This window comes from Callospermophilus lateralis, chromosome 2 (genome assembly GCF_048772815.1).
Source record: "Callospermophilus lateralis isolate mCalLat2 chromosome 2, mCalLat2.hap1, whole genome shotgun sequence".
Lineage (NCBI taxonomy): Eukaryota > Metazoa > Chordata > Mammalia > Rodentia > Sciuridae > Callospermophilus > Callospermophilus lateralis.
In genome coordinates this window covers 139,611,609-139,627,253 of record NC_135306.1, presented here as the reverse complement: position 1 = coordinate 139,627,253, position 15,645 = coordinate 139,611,609, and positions in this window count along the sequence as shown.

The window sequence follows — 15,645 nt, the reverse complement described above, 5'->3', positions numbered from 1 at the left end:
GCGGCTGACCAGAACATAAAGCTGTTCCCCTGATCAGCCCCGAACAATTGCAAGGGCACTCCTTATAAGCCTGAAAACCGCAAAAGGGATGTTCAGGGGGTCTAGCCAATGCAAGCAAGCCAGGTTACAGAAGCAGGACAGTGCAGTCAAGGGGAGGGAAGCCTAACCAATCAGTTAGCCCAATCACACCAGTTACAGAAACAGAGCCCCATTAGGTACTTTTGTGTTCTTAAAGGTTTCTTTAGCAAAAGGAAAAGAACATCTTGCCCCAGTCATGACTCTTCTACTTGGCATGGTTGTTTTACAGGATGAAGTCATAAAACAAAATGGAGTCACATTTGCTCCTACTATCACAAAATCACCTCCAGGTGTGTATTATTCTATATCTAGGATATAATTAACTTTCAATCTCACATCAGTCATCTAAGATATAGGTCTGTTATAAATCATTTTTAATCTCACAAAGACTTAATATGTAAACTCTAGAAATCTTGGAAACTTAAGCAACTACATGTAATCTTACATGAAAGTAGTTTTAAATTCTATTTCCCTTCATGCTTCCCTGCCCCTAAAAAGTCTTAAATATGTTCCAATCAGTGATTAGGAATGTATATTGATCATTGAAAGAGGGAGAGAGGAAATAAATTAGCATTTCCCATTTACTTGGTATATGTTAGGCATTCAGACTTTGAAAACATCATTTATTTCATTTAATCCTTTCAACCATCTTATGAGGCACATATGCTTATACCAATTTTAGAAATGGAGAAACTAAAACTTGATGAAGTTTGTGTAGTGGCAAGACTAGTATTGGAATCCACAATTAAAGCCCATAATCTTTGTCACAACATGCTGTAGTAACATACATTACAGAAAATCAAGGGTTAACTGAACGATATCAAGATTAAAACAAGCAGAGTTTGTTGTCAAATGATTGACTACAATTTCATTTAGAAATTCTTCAGATCACCAGATGGAAGGAAAATTAAACCTAAGGAATTCTTTCAAAAACTTTCCAAGTCCTGTTACCAAGAATATTTTAACTAATCTCGATGGCACAGTGCTTAGCTGAAGCTATTCAGTTTCCCTCTCCATCAGCAAAAATCTCAAACAGAATGAGAGTTTGGACTCCAGGGACCAGATCTTTCTAGCTGATGAAAGCCAGGGGAGGCAAAGATTCTTCTGTAGAGAGGTAGCTTCAGACTGTCAGCATAGTTGAGCTTGGAGACAATTAAATGTTAAAAAGAGGATGCTACAGAAGATTTTATTGGCTTCTCAGATTTGCTTTAGACATGCTGTGAACACAGGGTATTCAATATTAGTTATGTAATAATATTGTAATATTTTTTTCCTGAGGAATCAGAGCTAATTTTAACAGAAAATAAATAGCAACAAAGAAAAAGATAGGTATGAAATAAGAAATTAGACTGGAAGAAACTTTACAATCTGGCACGTTAAATATAGATTTACTTAATATTTTGTTTAGTAGTAATTTAATAATCAGTACAATCAACCAACTCAAATGAGCCCAGAAGAGCATTCAGTCTGCAAGATGTATAAACATGTAATAAGTAGTAAAATAAGAACCTGTTTCTGCCTTGCAAAGAGCCTGGTCCACCTCATTCCTTCCAAGTTGGTATAAAGGGACTCATTATAAATTGCCAGAATGACAAGATTCTTCTGTATTGGTTTTCATTTGTTTCATTTTGTTCTTTCTTTTTCTTAGTTTGGACAAACAGTTCATATGATAAGGCTATATTAACCTCTATTCACAAATGCCGTAAGCTTTTGTTATGTATACCATGTAATGAAGGGTGTTACTTTGGCAGATTGAAACACATAATGTCAACTACCACTTGATAAAAGTGTCACATTTCACTGCTCCAAAAAGATTTACTTAAATGGAGGTCTATAATCACTTCATTTGGAATTGACTCAAGAAGTGCCAACTATGGCTAACCTCAAGAAGAATGTTACTTACAAACACCAAAATTCAAATAATCTGAAAAATAATTTTATAGTATACAAATTATTTAAAAATATACTTCTATAAAATGTATAATACAATTTATTATGATGCTATAAGTTCAATTATATAATTGTTATACATAATTGACATTATAATAAGTTGTCATAATATACAAATTATGCATACCATTAGAGTACCAGTATAATTATATCCATTATATTATATTAAGCTTATTTTCTACTATGCTAGGCAATTTAATTAAAGCATATTGCTTCAAGTAAAATTTCAGAAAAATAAAGTCTTGAACCATTAGATCTATCACCACCTTCTTCCGTACCAACCTCCCCCAAATCTAAAGAACTTGTTTAAAATTTTTATGCCCAAATATAAAAATACAGATTAGAAAATATGCTACCCTACATATTTAATCTATCATTAGTTTACTTTCATATAGGCTAAATAAAGCAAATTGTCTTTTGTTCTGAAGTGAGAATGGACAGCCAGCCATGGATAACAGTTTTATAATACAGGAACTACCTAAATCCCTGAAGTCTTCAAGTATAACAGGAAACTTTGTTGTTCTTACTTGAATTGTCTAATGTACAATAATCTTGAAACAGCTAAAAAACCACATCAGACCCCATAATCAAATTGGAAGGCCATTATGCCAATTTCCAGACAAGGAAAATTTCATGCTATTAGTTCCACTAACAATTTCTTGTAAATAGTAATATTTGCTCTTGCTTTCTGAACAATATATCTATAAGCTCCTCTCCCTATTTTCTTCCTCTTCTTCTGATTACCTTTGTCCTTTCCCTTCCCTTTCATTCCTTTCCTGAACAATTCAGTCTCAAAGCCATTAGGTGAAGCAGATAGAGTCAGGTCTTTTCTGGTGAAGAAAAGCCTTGGGGAAAAGAACTGTGATGGCTCAGAGCAGAGTGTCAGAGCCCAACCAAGGTAAAGAGGGCATCCATGTGTGGATCTGGCCTAGAGAAGAGTTACAAAGCCTGATGAGTAAGGAAGCATCAACAAAAGAAAAGAAATTAGCTGGTTTGAACTGTTGGAACCAAAATAATTTAAGAAGGGCCAAATGGGTTAGGTACAATTTAAGTATGGGGTCAAAGTCTCAATAGTAAGTGGTTAGAAAGGCCTAGACTGTCTTGTTACTGCTATTTAAGTGAGAAAGTCTTCTATACTGAATGGTGGCCTAGTGAGAGTTGTGAGAGCTTGAGTTTGGTGAGAACAGCATCTGTGCTAGGGTGGCAGTGCAATAGGAAGATAGTTATATCCTAGGGATTGATCAAGTAGGTAAATAAAGGAATCAATAATCTATTGTCACATTAATAATAATGTATCATTTATCAATCCTTTACAAAGCAAGTTAAGCATCTGTATGCATATTATCTCATTTACTATTCCCTATAATCATACAAGATAGTCCTATTTTTTTACCCACTTTGCAAAAGCAGAAACTCAGGAAAAACAGGTTAAAAAATGTGTCTAGTTTACTTGGTCCATACTGTTGGAGCTAGGGTAAGAAGAACCAGGTTTATCTAACTCTAAAACCTGTGGTCTTAACTACTACAAACTGTCTTTTTATGTCTAAAGTAATTGGCGGATTTTCTTTGTTTCGCTCTGTGTTTACAGGGCTTTTGTTTGTTTAGTTTGTTTTTCTCCTCATCTAGAATGTTTTATGGACCGTGACTCAGCAGTTCCAGCTCAAAGCTTCTTTCTCCCAATAGCCTCTTCCACCACAAGTCATTGCCTTTGTACACTGAAGTTATCTTGTGATTCTTATGGCTCCGTGTCAGTGGTATATAGGTTTTACCTCCCTACATGTTAGACCAAGTCATACTCTACTTTTTGCAAAGTTAGACCAAGTCATACTATACGTTTTATCTGTTGTAAACAATAGTTGTCAAATTTTATCCCTCATCCAAAACACCCAAAGAACTCATTTAAAAACAATATAATATTAGACCATACCACCATAATTATGATTCTTTAGTCTAGGGTAGGGCTCAATTTTTACTTTTCTAATAAATCCCCAAGCAGTGCTGATGTTGCTGGTTCAAGAATCAACTTTTGAGAACCACTACTGTAGGAAATTTAATTGCACCTTTTTAATGTAGCTATATACTATTTTAAGATTTATAGAGCAGCGATACATATTTTATCATTTTTGATATTATAATATCCTTTGAAAGATACACTATATCTGTCATAAAATATTTTCTATCATCTCCAACAGTCAAATTTGTTGTTCTGTCTTTCCCTCCTTTTATTCATTCACTCATTTCTTCAACAAATATTCATTAAGCAAGTATTATGTACCTAATACTAAGATAAGGCAGTGAATAAGACAGATTGGTATCTACTCTGATAAAAAAAAAAAAAAAAAAAAAAACTAACCACTGGACAGGAAGAAGGAAAAAAAAGCAATGTAGGACAACTTTCCCTATCTTTACCTCCAATTCCCTTCCTGGGAGGATAAATGAGAGCAAAGAAACAAAATGTTAGTTAGCACAGTAACACACTGAAGTTATACTGTAATAGGGTAGGCAGAGAAATGTATAGTTTTGCATGTATGTTATAGATTTTTCACTTTGAAATACCTATTGGGTCTAAACTATCCTTCAAAAATGTGTAGATGTAAAGCATGGTATTACCCCTCCAGCTCCTCGGGGGTACAATAAATGGAATCACTGACAGAGAAGAGAGAAGAGGTGTTTCAAAAATTCAGTGAAACAGGAGAAATAGTGGTATAAGATGAGGCTAGAGAGGCAGGCAGAAACATATTGTATTCCATACTAGCCTTTTAATAACATGCCCCCTTATTGGGGTCTGAACCCAGCCAGGGGTGCTTACTACCACTGACTTACCTACATACATCTCCATCCATTTTTATTTTTTTATTTAGAGATAGGGCCTTGCTTAATTGTTGAAGCTAGCCTCGAACTTAACTATCCTCCTGCTGCAGCCTCCCAGGTCATTAGTATTACTGGCATGCACCACCATACCCAATACATATTATACTTTGTAGACTGAGAAATCAAAGATTGTATCTGTAAATTTTGTCCCATCATTGCTGTGAAGTTAGTATATATCCAATAAGTGCAGAATTAAAGAATCAATAGATAATGTATGGATGGACAGTTAGATGATGATGCATGAATTGATAGGTTAACAAAAATACCAATACACACACATACATTATATATGGTGCAAAAAGCAGCACAAAATTATGTGGCATGATCTGGAAATAAAATAATGAATGTATGAATATAAAGGAGAAAAGAAGCCCGTGTGTCTAAATGAAGCAGTGCTAGAACTGTGAATAGACTGGGACTCTTCTTTTCAACTCCCTTACTCCACAAATGAAGAAACTACATGGTGAATTTAGGTGACTTATCCAAGAACATAAAGTCAATAGTGATTGAAACAGGACCTGAATCACCTGATACCCAAACCAAGAAGCTTTCCACTAGAGTCATAACTCATTCTTAAGCTAGATGCATAAAAATAAGCCTCTAACAGTCACTATGTAAGCAGATGTCAAGCACATCAGAATCTTATTCCTAAAGGTTGCAAAACAACTAGTAGCTGTCACAATTTTTCCATTTAGAGTTTTAAGACTTAGCTTGGAGTGATAAAGACATTCATCCCTCCCTGTTATAAAACTGATTCATTACACAAAGCAAAACAGGCTATTCTCTCAATGTTGCAATTTCCTTTTCTACCTTTAGCCTAAAAGAATTAATGCAAATGGTATAGAGGCAACACTCAGCAGAAAATAATCTTGAGGGCACATGAGGTCAGACTGTCATGGGAAGAAATCTCTCCAAGCAGCTGCGTAACTACCTATAATTCACAGAAGGTTAGAGTCAATAGGATTCTGAAAGGCTGACTCCACATTCTGTTCCTCTTTAAGATAACTGCTGTTTGTCAGAAACTTGGATGAATTCTACTCATATATCACAAATACTGGTTTTGCCCTGAGTGACCTTTGTTTGGTCTGTTATTATATTTCCAAGCAAGCTTGCTTGCTTTCTTCTTTCTTTCCTTTTCTTGTCTTTCTTTCTTTCTTTCTCTGCCTGAGTTCCTCTATAATACTATTATCTAAACAAAAAAATGTATATTTGACTCATTTAAGCATCATTTTATTATTACTCAAACTATTGTTATTGGTAGGTACAAGCTATGCCACCCTCTTTTAAGAAGCATCAGAATGCCTGCAGTGACTTCAATTCCCTTCTGAATCATTTCCTACACACATCTGTCCCAGCCTGCCTGGTGATTGCTGAGCATGTGACCCAACCTTAGTCAATCACCAGATGGGCCAATTGGCTCTGAAATTATCTGCTTCACAAAGGTGGTGGTGGACTAAAACAATAGGGCCCTCTCACTTGAGAAATTTAAACAAGACAAACCAAAGCAGAAAGTTGATTAATGGATAATGGTAGGAAGGACAGAAGTTGAAAGAGTAGCATATTAAGCTTTGGGGTAGAGATTTGGGTGGGAGCATGGCTGTTGAGGGTATGATAGAATAACACAGCTAATAACAACAGCAGCTACACAATAATAACAAAAACAACAATAATAAGGAACACTTGTATTTATTGAATCCTCACTATGTTGTAGGGACAGACAAGGCAAAGCACCTAAGATAGCAGGAAACAGTTTTATTTGGCTGAAGCCAGGCTCAGAGGGCACAACTTTTGCTGTAATCAATTAATTCCCTGTACCCCAAGTTCAGATAATTTCCGAATTTTATAGCCACCATGTAAGGGGAGGGGCTCAGAAGTTCACAGTCTGCAGAAATTCACATAAAAGCAGTTCTACTTTCACTGTTCTGGGCAAGTTAACCCTTCAAGGATGACACCTGAGAAGGGGAGACCTTCTTCTCCCCTTTCTTTCCTCCCTCTGCCAGGAGTTACCATGGAGATCAATTGGTAACTTTTCTTATCTTAGAAACAGACATCTCTGTGAAGCCAGAGGCCTTGTTAAAGGATTTGTCTTTTTTTATCACATTTTGCATTTGCAAACACACGTTCTACAAACTACTGTACTGGATACATGTTTTTAAAAACAAGTAAAGGGGCATTCAGCACCTGAAGTGCTGATTTCTTCCCAGCCAGTGGCCAAGTAAAACAGAGCAACAGGAAAATAGGAAGTTTAACTACATTGAACTTTTTTGTAGAGACTCTTTTGTTTATAATCTCAAAATCAATTATGGTGAAGATTTCTGGAGAAGATTTTCTGTGGAGAAATGGGGTGCCACTACAACTATATGACAGACATGAAAAGAAATCCACATGTATTATTCCACCTGAACCTCACAATTTCCTGTAAGGTAGATTCTGTTGTCATTTACATTTTACTGATGAGAAAATGAGGCAGAGAGAGTTAAGGAAATATACAAAGTCACTCCTTTAGTAAGTGATGGAACCAGGATTCCAACCCAGGTTTTTCCATTTCAAAACTCCTGCTCTTACCCATTATCCTGAGTTAGAGCAGGTTTTATGTCAGGCAAGCTTCACACATTGCTTGAGATTCCTGCTTTTACTTCCAGTTGAGTTTATACAGCAAGCCCCTATTACTTGAGGAAAATTGAATACATGGAAGGTAGAGCTCTGGACCTTAAAAATATAACCAGAATTGATTTGGGGGTACCAAGGCCATGAGTTATTTTTTTCAACCTATGAATCGTTACCCACCTAGATTTATTTTAATCCCCTCTATGACATCTTACTCTAAAGAGTTTTATAATCTTTGTTAATCGTGATTAAGGGAAATGGTGATAATGAAAAAGGGAGAAGGGAAGAATATTAGAATATGGGGACAAATATGTAATTATATGGTATATGCAATAAATACTCATTAAGAGCTAACTATGTATAAATGTACACATACCCATGTGTGTCCCCCAAACCAACCATCTACTTAATTCATATTACACAGGTTAATGCAAAAGTCACAATAACATAAGTATGTGTTCTGTTCATGTCTTTCAAGCTCTGTAACTGCTGTAACCACACTACCTTGTATCAGAGTTGATAGTAAAATCAGAAAATGAATATTTAAATATGCAACATTGGATAGCAAAAAGATTCACAGGTTTGAATTCTAGTCACACTATCATTATCTAGCTATCTGGCTTTACAAATATCATTATCTGTCTGACTCCAGTCTCATCTAACTAGATAATTGCACAACATAAAAGTCAATATCCTTTTAACTTTGAATTTCTGCTGGTTTTCATTTACTTTGGCTAAAAAAAGAGTACAAATAACGTTTGTTTATTTTTTTACCGGATAGAAGCAAGTAGACTCACCAAGTATATAGTGGTCAATTTTTAGGACTTACAAAAGAAACTAACTTATTTGTGGTTTTCAAAAACAACTTTTTGTGGTTTTGGAGTCAGATTCTTTTGTTAAACAAGATCTTAGACAAAATCAAATAAACAAAACTAAAAATAAGTAAACAAAAAAAAGCTTCTCTGTTTCAAAGGGAACAGAAGGAGCTTATTTAAGATACATCAGATAATGCATAGGTCAGATTTTCATAGCCCTTCATTTCCAGGGAACGGTTTAAAAACAATGGCTACTCAGAGAGCAGAGCCCAAAGAATCATGTCAAATGCTGCTATTCATTCCCTATGCAATAAATGCACAAAGAAACTTAAGAAGTAGAAGACATACCTTCTGCTCTCAAGAAGTTTTGTAGTCTCCATGAAAAGACTGGGTATAAATTTGGGAATTAATTTAAGAAAATCAAACAGCAAATAAAACTGGGCAAATAAGATAAGTTCAGGTTCTAAAGAAAGGCACTGTAGAGAGTGGTTCAAAGTTCAAAAATATTATTTAATACAACTAAATATTTTTATAAAATCATGGTACAAAATTCCTACTGAGCAAAACAGGTAAGGACAGGAAAACAACAATGGATTTGGCAACATGTAGGTCATTGTTGACCTCAATAACTGCAGCATCAGTGAAAAGTTGAAGATAAAACAATTTATTTATTTGCCTATAGCATTTATACAATAAGTATTTAATTTCCATATACATTTATTTATTTATTATCTGTCTTTCCCCATTAACATGCAGCCTTCATAAGATAAAGGATCTTTCCAGTTATACTCAACTGTTTTACTACTGGAGTCTAAAATATGCCTAGAACTTTAGGTATTCAGTAAACATCTGGTGATCATGTATTGTGCTAGGAATTAGGGGATAAAGTTAGGGATTACAAAATGAATATGCCATGATTTTTGTTCTCAAGAAGATATTTGTTCTAACCAGATACATATACAAACAAACAAGCAATTAACACCACTGTTTCTCAAACTTCAATAAAGTATGTATTTATTTCACAAGAAAAAAAAACTGTAGCAGAAAACTATCTCATGTTGGCAAAACATTTTATCATAGAATCATTTAAGAATGTAAAATATAACTGGGTATGAGCTATTTGTCCTTCTGGCTTCTACACAACTAAAAGTAAAATAAATATACAAATTAAATAAATCAAAACTATGAAACCAAAATAAACTTCAAATTAACATTAATCAATGTTTTGCTCAAACCTAGCTGATCCTTCTAACATAAAGGATATTGACTGGTATTGTGTTAACCCTGCCTGGATGTCACTTGCCCTTAGTTCTGTGTAAAGCAGTGATTATAGATTAAGTCTACTTCTGTTCTCTTTACAATAGTCTGAGACATTTAAAGAGTACAACTTGTCTCCAATGAAACTGTAAATACAAGCATAAGTGCAGGCCTTTGGGGAAATCATGCCCAGAGCTAAGTTATAAAGTGGTTATCCAGAGGATCCCAAATAGGCTTTAGATTTATATCTTTTACAAAAGGAAAAACACAAAAAATGTTTTAATGTCATAGAAAATGTGTAACCCTTAGTATATATCTAACTTCTCCCATGGACTGCTTCATCTTTATATGTTTCTGAGTCATGAGTAAGGAGTTTAGAGAGGAAAGAACATAATGTATTAAAATGACACAGACTTGGACTTATGCCACCAACTAAATGTGTGACTTTGGACAAGTTACTTAAAATATATGAGATCCATTTCCCTCACATAAAACACGGAAACAGAGGTGCATGCCTGTAATCCCAGCAGCTAAGGAGGATGAGGCAGGAGGGTTGCTAGTTGAAAGCCAGCCTCAGCAAAAGTGAGGCGCTAAGCAACTCAGTGAGACCCTGTCTCTAAATAAAATACAAAATAGGGCTGGGGATGTAGCTCAGTGGTTGAGTTCCCCCCAAGTTCAATCGCTGATACCCCCCCAAAAATTATGGAAAATAATACCTATCTCATCGCACAGGATTATTCTAAGATTAAATTAAATTATATAGAGAATGATGCCTGGCACATAGAAGTCCATTAAAAGTAAGTTTAGGCCTCTCTTTCAGCTCACTCTACTCTATCTTACAACGGGCTACCTTCACCCCCAATAAATCTGTAGTTGGCCTGTTAAAAAAAAATAAAAAGTAAGTTTAATTCCTCTCCTGGTTCCAGGCTATTCTGTAGATCTCTCCTATACCATACCATTCATGATACATTTATTTCACAACTGTTTATGGGGCACTTTCTATGCATTTGTCAACATACTATGTACAACGAATATGGGGGGAAAAAATCCCTGCTGTCATAAAACTTAGAATCTATAAAGTGTATGACCTAAATAGGATCAATGGAGATAAATACTTTAGAAGGACATTAAAGAAATACACCTGGCAAATGAGCCTATTCTCACTCCCTGGGCTTTAAGATTAACTTTCATTAGCATAAAATTATTTTACAAATAGTATGTAGAGCTAGGCAATTTTCAACCTTCCAGGGTACATTGAAAAAGGATCAACTGCAGACTTGCATGTAGCCAAGTCTCCATTCACAGTCCTAGAGTGTTGGAAGAGCAATTCAGACCCAGAAATATACCTGGCAAATGAATCTAGTCTCAGGCTCTAGACTTTGAGAGTAACAGAAATCTGTCTGGATTTACTTGCTGCTACCAAATCAGTGGGTCTGAACAGTTCTGCCACATCTTAGGAGCTGAGTGGGGACCAAACCACATGCAGGTCAATAGCTGAGACTTTTTAAATGCATCTGGAAGGCTAAATATTCCTATACTATTAGGTAAAGAAATGTTATGCTAATGAAAGTTAAGATGTTAGGAACTCATGACAAAGGAATACAAGAAAAAAATGTACAGACTGCAGAGGATAGGATATGAGGTATGAAAAAGCTAAAAGAACTGAATGAAGCACTGAAAGCAAAGGCAGGTTAACTACCATACAATATAACGAATGGAGAGGTTAAACTGTCTCCAGGGCAGAAGTCATGTGCTCCACAAACATTCCTTCAATGAATGAATGAATGTCTGTGACTACAATCTGTAAGAATGACCCCACCAAAAATAGAACAGAAGAAAACTGAAGGAGAAACTTAAAGTATATAAAGTAGAAATCTAAGAAATAGAAGACTTGAGACAAATAATTAAAAAAATTCTTAAAGCTATATAATACATATAAAGCTATATTTTACATATATATTTACATTAATACATTACATATAAAGCTATATATAAAGTATAGCTAACATTAATAACTACATATAAAGCTATATGTAAAATATAGCTATGTAAAGTATATTACATATAAAGCTATGTTTTATATATATATATATACATATTATATACATATATTTTTTGGAAAGACTATAGTGAGTGGGGAAAAAAGAGGGAGAGAGAGAAAAAGAATGAAAATTGCTGCCCAGATTTTAAGCATGTAAAAAAATTCCTCTTTTAGCTAGTGTGAAATTTAATTATGAAGAGAACTACTTTATATGGAAATACTTTTTCTAGCATCTTTTAATAGACTTTGGCTGACAGAAATGGACCAAACTCATGGTGAGGTCATTTTTCTCTAAACCAAAATGATTTGTTTCTTTAACTTCAAAGAAATATTGAATCACCTGCACTATATAATAACTTCCAAAGTAATAAGAAAGAAGTGTTTCCTCATTATGCTACATCATTGATCCAATTTCAAAACTGTGAACAAAGATTCTCTTCTTAGAGGGGCCGGGGCTGTGGCTCAGTGATAGAGTGCTTGCCTAGCATGTGTGAAGCACTGGATTCGACTCCTGGCATCACATACAATAAACATATAAAAATAAAGGTATTATGTTCATATACAACTACAAAAATATTGGAAAAAAAAGGATTCCCTACTTAGGACATTGAATCAGTGCCTTACCCATGTACTATCTAGTCTTTTATTCGTTTTTTGTTTAGTTAAATAATAAAACCACTGACATTTTAGCCTTATAATGATTTTTGGTGATGATATGTACTCATATCAAAATAAAGCAAGAAATAAAAAGCAATAACTCTTTTTGGAAAGCCATATTCTAATTAAAAAATAAATATGAGAAAAATATTTTTTAAAACTTTACTGACTCAACATGTGCTAGTTAACCAGTTTAACTCTTCACATTCATTGCCCGTCCACCTTTCTCTTCCTTGCTGTGCTCCCTTAGATGCCGATTTCAACGATGCTACCAAGATTCTTTGCCTTTGGGCTTCTAGTTGATATTAGATAATGTGAAGCTCTGGTAGAGGATCAAAAAGTAGGAAGAAAGGTCAGAGAATTTATTCTACTAATTTCCTTCTTGCTAGGCCAAGGTTTTGCCAGTGGACGTATTCATCCATTTACCATAGTTTACCCCACGAAGCCCCTTTCTTATGACTGAAGCTTTTCCTAAATTCTAGTAAAATGTCCCCTTGTCTCACAAGTGGTAATGGCTTCCAGTTTTGTTGTGGTTTCCCATAACAATGATTACATTTCTATAAACAATCTAGCCAATAAATTATCTTCAATCAAATGTTGGGGATGCCATTAATTTTTCTTCCAGGACTCATATTTACTATATTAGTTAACTTTACTACATAAGTAATAATAGCATTTATTTAATCTTTTTTATATGGTGGACTCTATACTGAGTCTTTATGTGGATTATTTCACCATTAATGCTTATACAAAAAATATCTTTGTTGTTACCATTATTATTCCCATGGCAGATAACATTATTGTTCAGACATTCTATCTTCCTAATTTCCTTAGAATAAATTTATTTGCTCCATTGTTACTGGGGTTGGTCCTGTAACTTGCTTTAGTATATAGAATCATGAGGAAATAAGACATCAATTCTGAGGCTAGGACTGAAGAGGTTGCCCTGTCTCATCCACTTCTACGATTACCATGAAAGTGACACACCTGGTAAGCCTCCTCGTTCCAGAAGGAGTCTTAGAAACAACTATGACAGAGCTACCCCACTCAAACACAATACATACCAATATATCCCCAAAGAAACATATTCTGAGTACAATCTAGGCAGTGAATCTCTCAGCCAATCTAAGCTTAGGTCACATAATCCCCAAATAATGCACAGGCCTACGAGAATAAAAAATTGTTATCTTAAACTACTGAGTTTTGGGATGGCTTAATATGCAACAACTTTATACCAATAGCAAACAGACATAATTTCAATTTTATATCCACGACCATAAGCTCCACATGGGGTTTTCTACAAAAATAAAAAATAAAATAACATGAAGTCAATCAAAAGTCATCTTCTTTCAGTAAGACTAAATTATAGATCATTAGAGTAAACAACTTACCCCAACAGAAAATTTCCAGTGCCATTTAGATGATAGATGGTACTTACATCCATTACTCTAAAATATAAGGCCCTTCATAACCTGCTTATGTTTTTTATCCTCTTAATCTAACATCCTCCCTGCTCCTGCCCATCACAGATAAAGCCACAAAAATCTACTTGCAGATAGTTTGTCATCTCTAAAATCTGTTCCTTTACATATACTCTTCTTTCTACCTCTTATCTCTTATCCTTAGCACCAGACTCTTCTTACTCTGATTTCTGCAGGCTGAATCTGGTGCTCTTGTTCTGCATTCTGTTTGCCTAAGCTTACCTCTCTGATAGCCTTATAGTGCTGTAATTTTAACCATGAGTTCCTTGAAAGCCAGGATTCTGCTTTCTATCACTGTATTCCTGCTACATAATATGTTACCTGGTACATAGTAGGCTCTAAAATTAGAAAGCTATAAACTATCCAATTGCATTGGAGGAAATGTTATTTTGGTGACTGGTAGAAAAAGTAATTGGGGAGTAAAATTTGTCAGTCTTAACACTATCAAGAAGGAAAGGTACACTGATTTCTTGGCTCTTGATACTAATGTCCCTTGAATGGAGAAAGATAATTCTTCAGGATGCCTTAGCTTGAGGACATATTCTTTGAGGGTATCCAATTCCCTTTGTCTCTTTGCTCACTAAGAATTTTCTGCTGGCACAGTTAGATTACTGAGTGGAAGTAACGTTGGTTTGGAGACAAAAAAAGAAGAAAACAATGAAGACAAACAATCCCTTATTGTGGAGCCAACCATACTTTAAGGAAATAGGTTAGTATGAGTTTATTTTCAGAAGTTAATCTCTTTTGAATGAATTAAAAATTAATTGTACAATTTCCAAAGCTAAGGCCAAATCCTGACTTACAAAATATCCACAAAGGGTCTGTCCCTTCACCCCAGGAGGCATCACCTAAAACTACCAGCAGATGTCTTTGGAAATCCCTTTACTCTATAGTTCTCTGCAATGATAGCAACTGCTAGAGGGGGGGAAAACTAGAAAAATCAGACTGGTGGGAGAGCAAACCCAGATGCTGTCCTCCTTGTTGCTAATGGAAACAGGATTAGACTAGATGGGGAACTGTAATTAGGCTCTTGGCTTTTATATCTGACATGTTTACAGCCATCATGCTATTCTGGGGCTCTTACATAACATTTATATCTGATGCTATAATAGGCATTTTTGTGATCCTACTTTCCTCTTCTATCTAACTGGCTCCAACATGCAAGCACTCCTTTTCTCTTCCAAATCTGAACCTAAAATACCCTACTCATACATGTATGCTCCGTAAATATTTGCTTTTTCACCTTAACTTCTTAATGAACACAGTTGCTTACTCTTGACCCTGGACTGTTATTTATTTGGTTAGTTTCTCTATTTATATATATCACAAGTTAGCAAGCTATAGCCCCTAAACAAAATCTGCCCCACAGCTGTTTTTCATATGACCTATAAACTAAGAACGATTTTTACATTTCTAAAGTATTATAAAAATACAAACATAAACAGAAGGAAATGCAACAAAAACTAAATGTGATCCTTAAAGCCTGAAATATTTGCTATTTTGTTCATTACAGAAAATGTGTGTCAACCCTTCATCTGTATCGGTGCTGTACATTACAGATCATGGTCATTAAACATAAGTGAAGCTGATATATCTAACAGCTGACAATGATGATAAAGATTAATATGTATAGGATCTTTATCACACACAAGAAAGTATGCTAAGCACTTTACATAGGTTATCTCAGTTAACCTTCACAAAAACTCTTCGGGAGTCATTCTGTTATTACCCTTGTTTACAAGTATGGAAGTTTTAAATAATTGGCCAATTTTCACATGTACAGTAAGTACCTGAAGCCCTCAAATCCACAGAGTACAATTAAAGTGTCCATGCTATAATACTTCTAAGAATTAACAGTTGGGTCATGACATCTTTATGTCATATAATC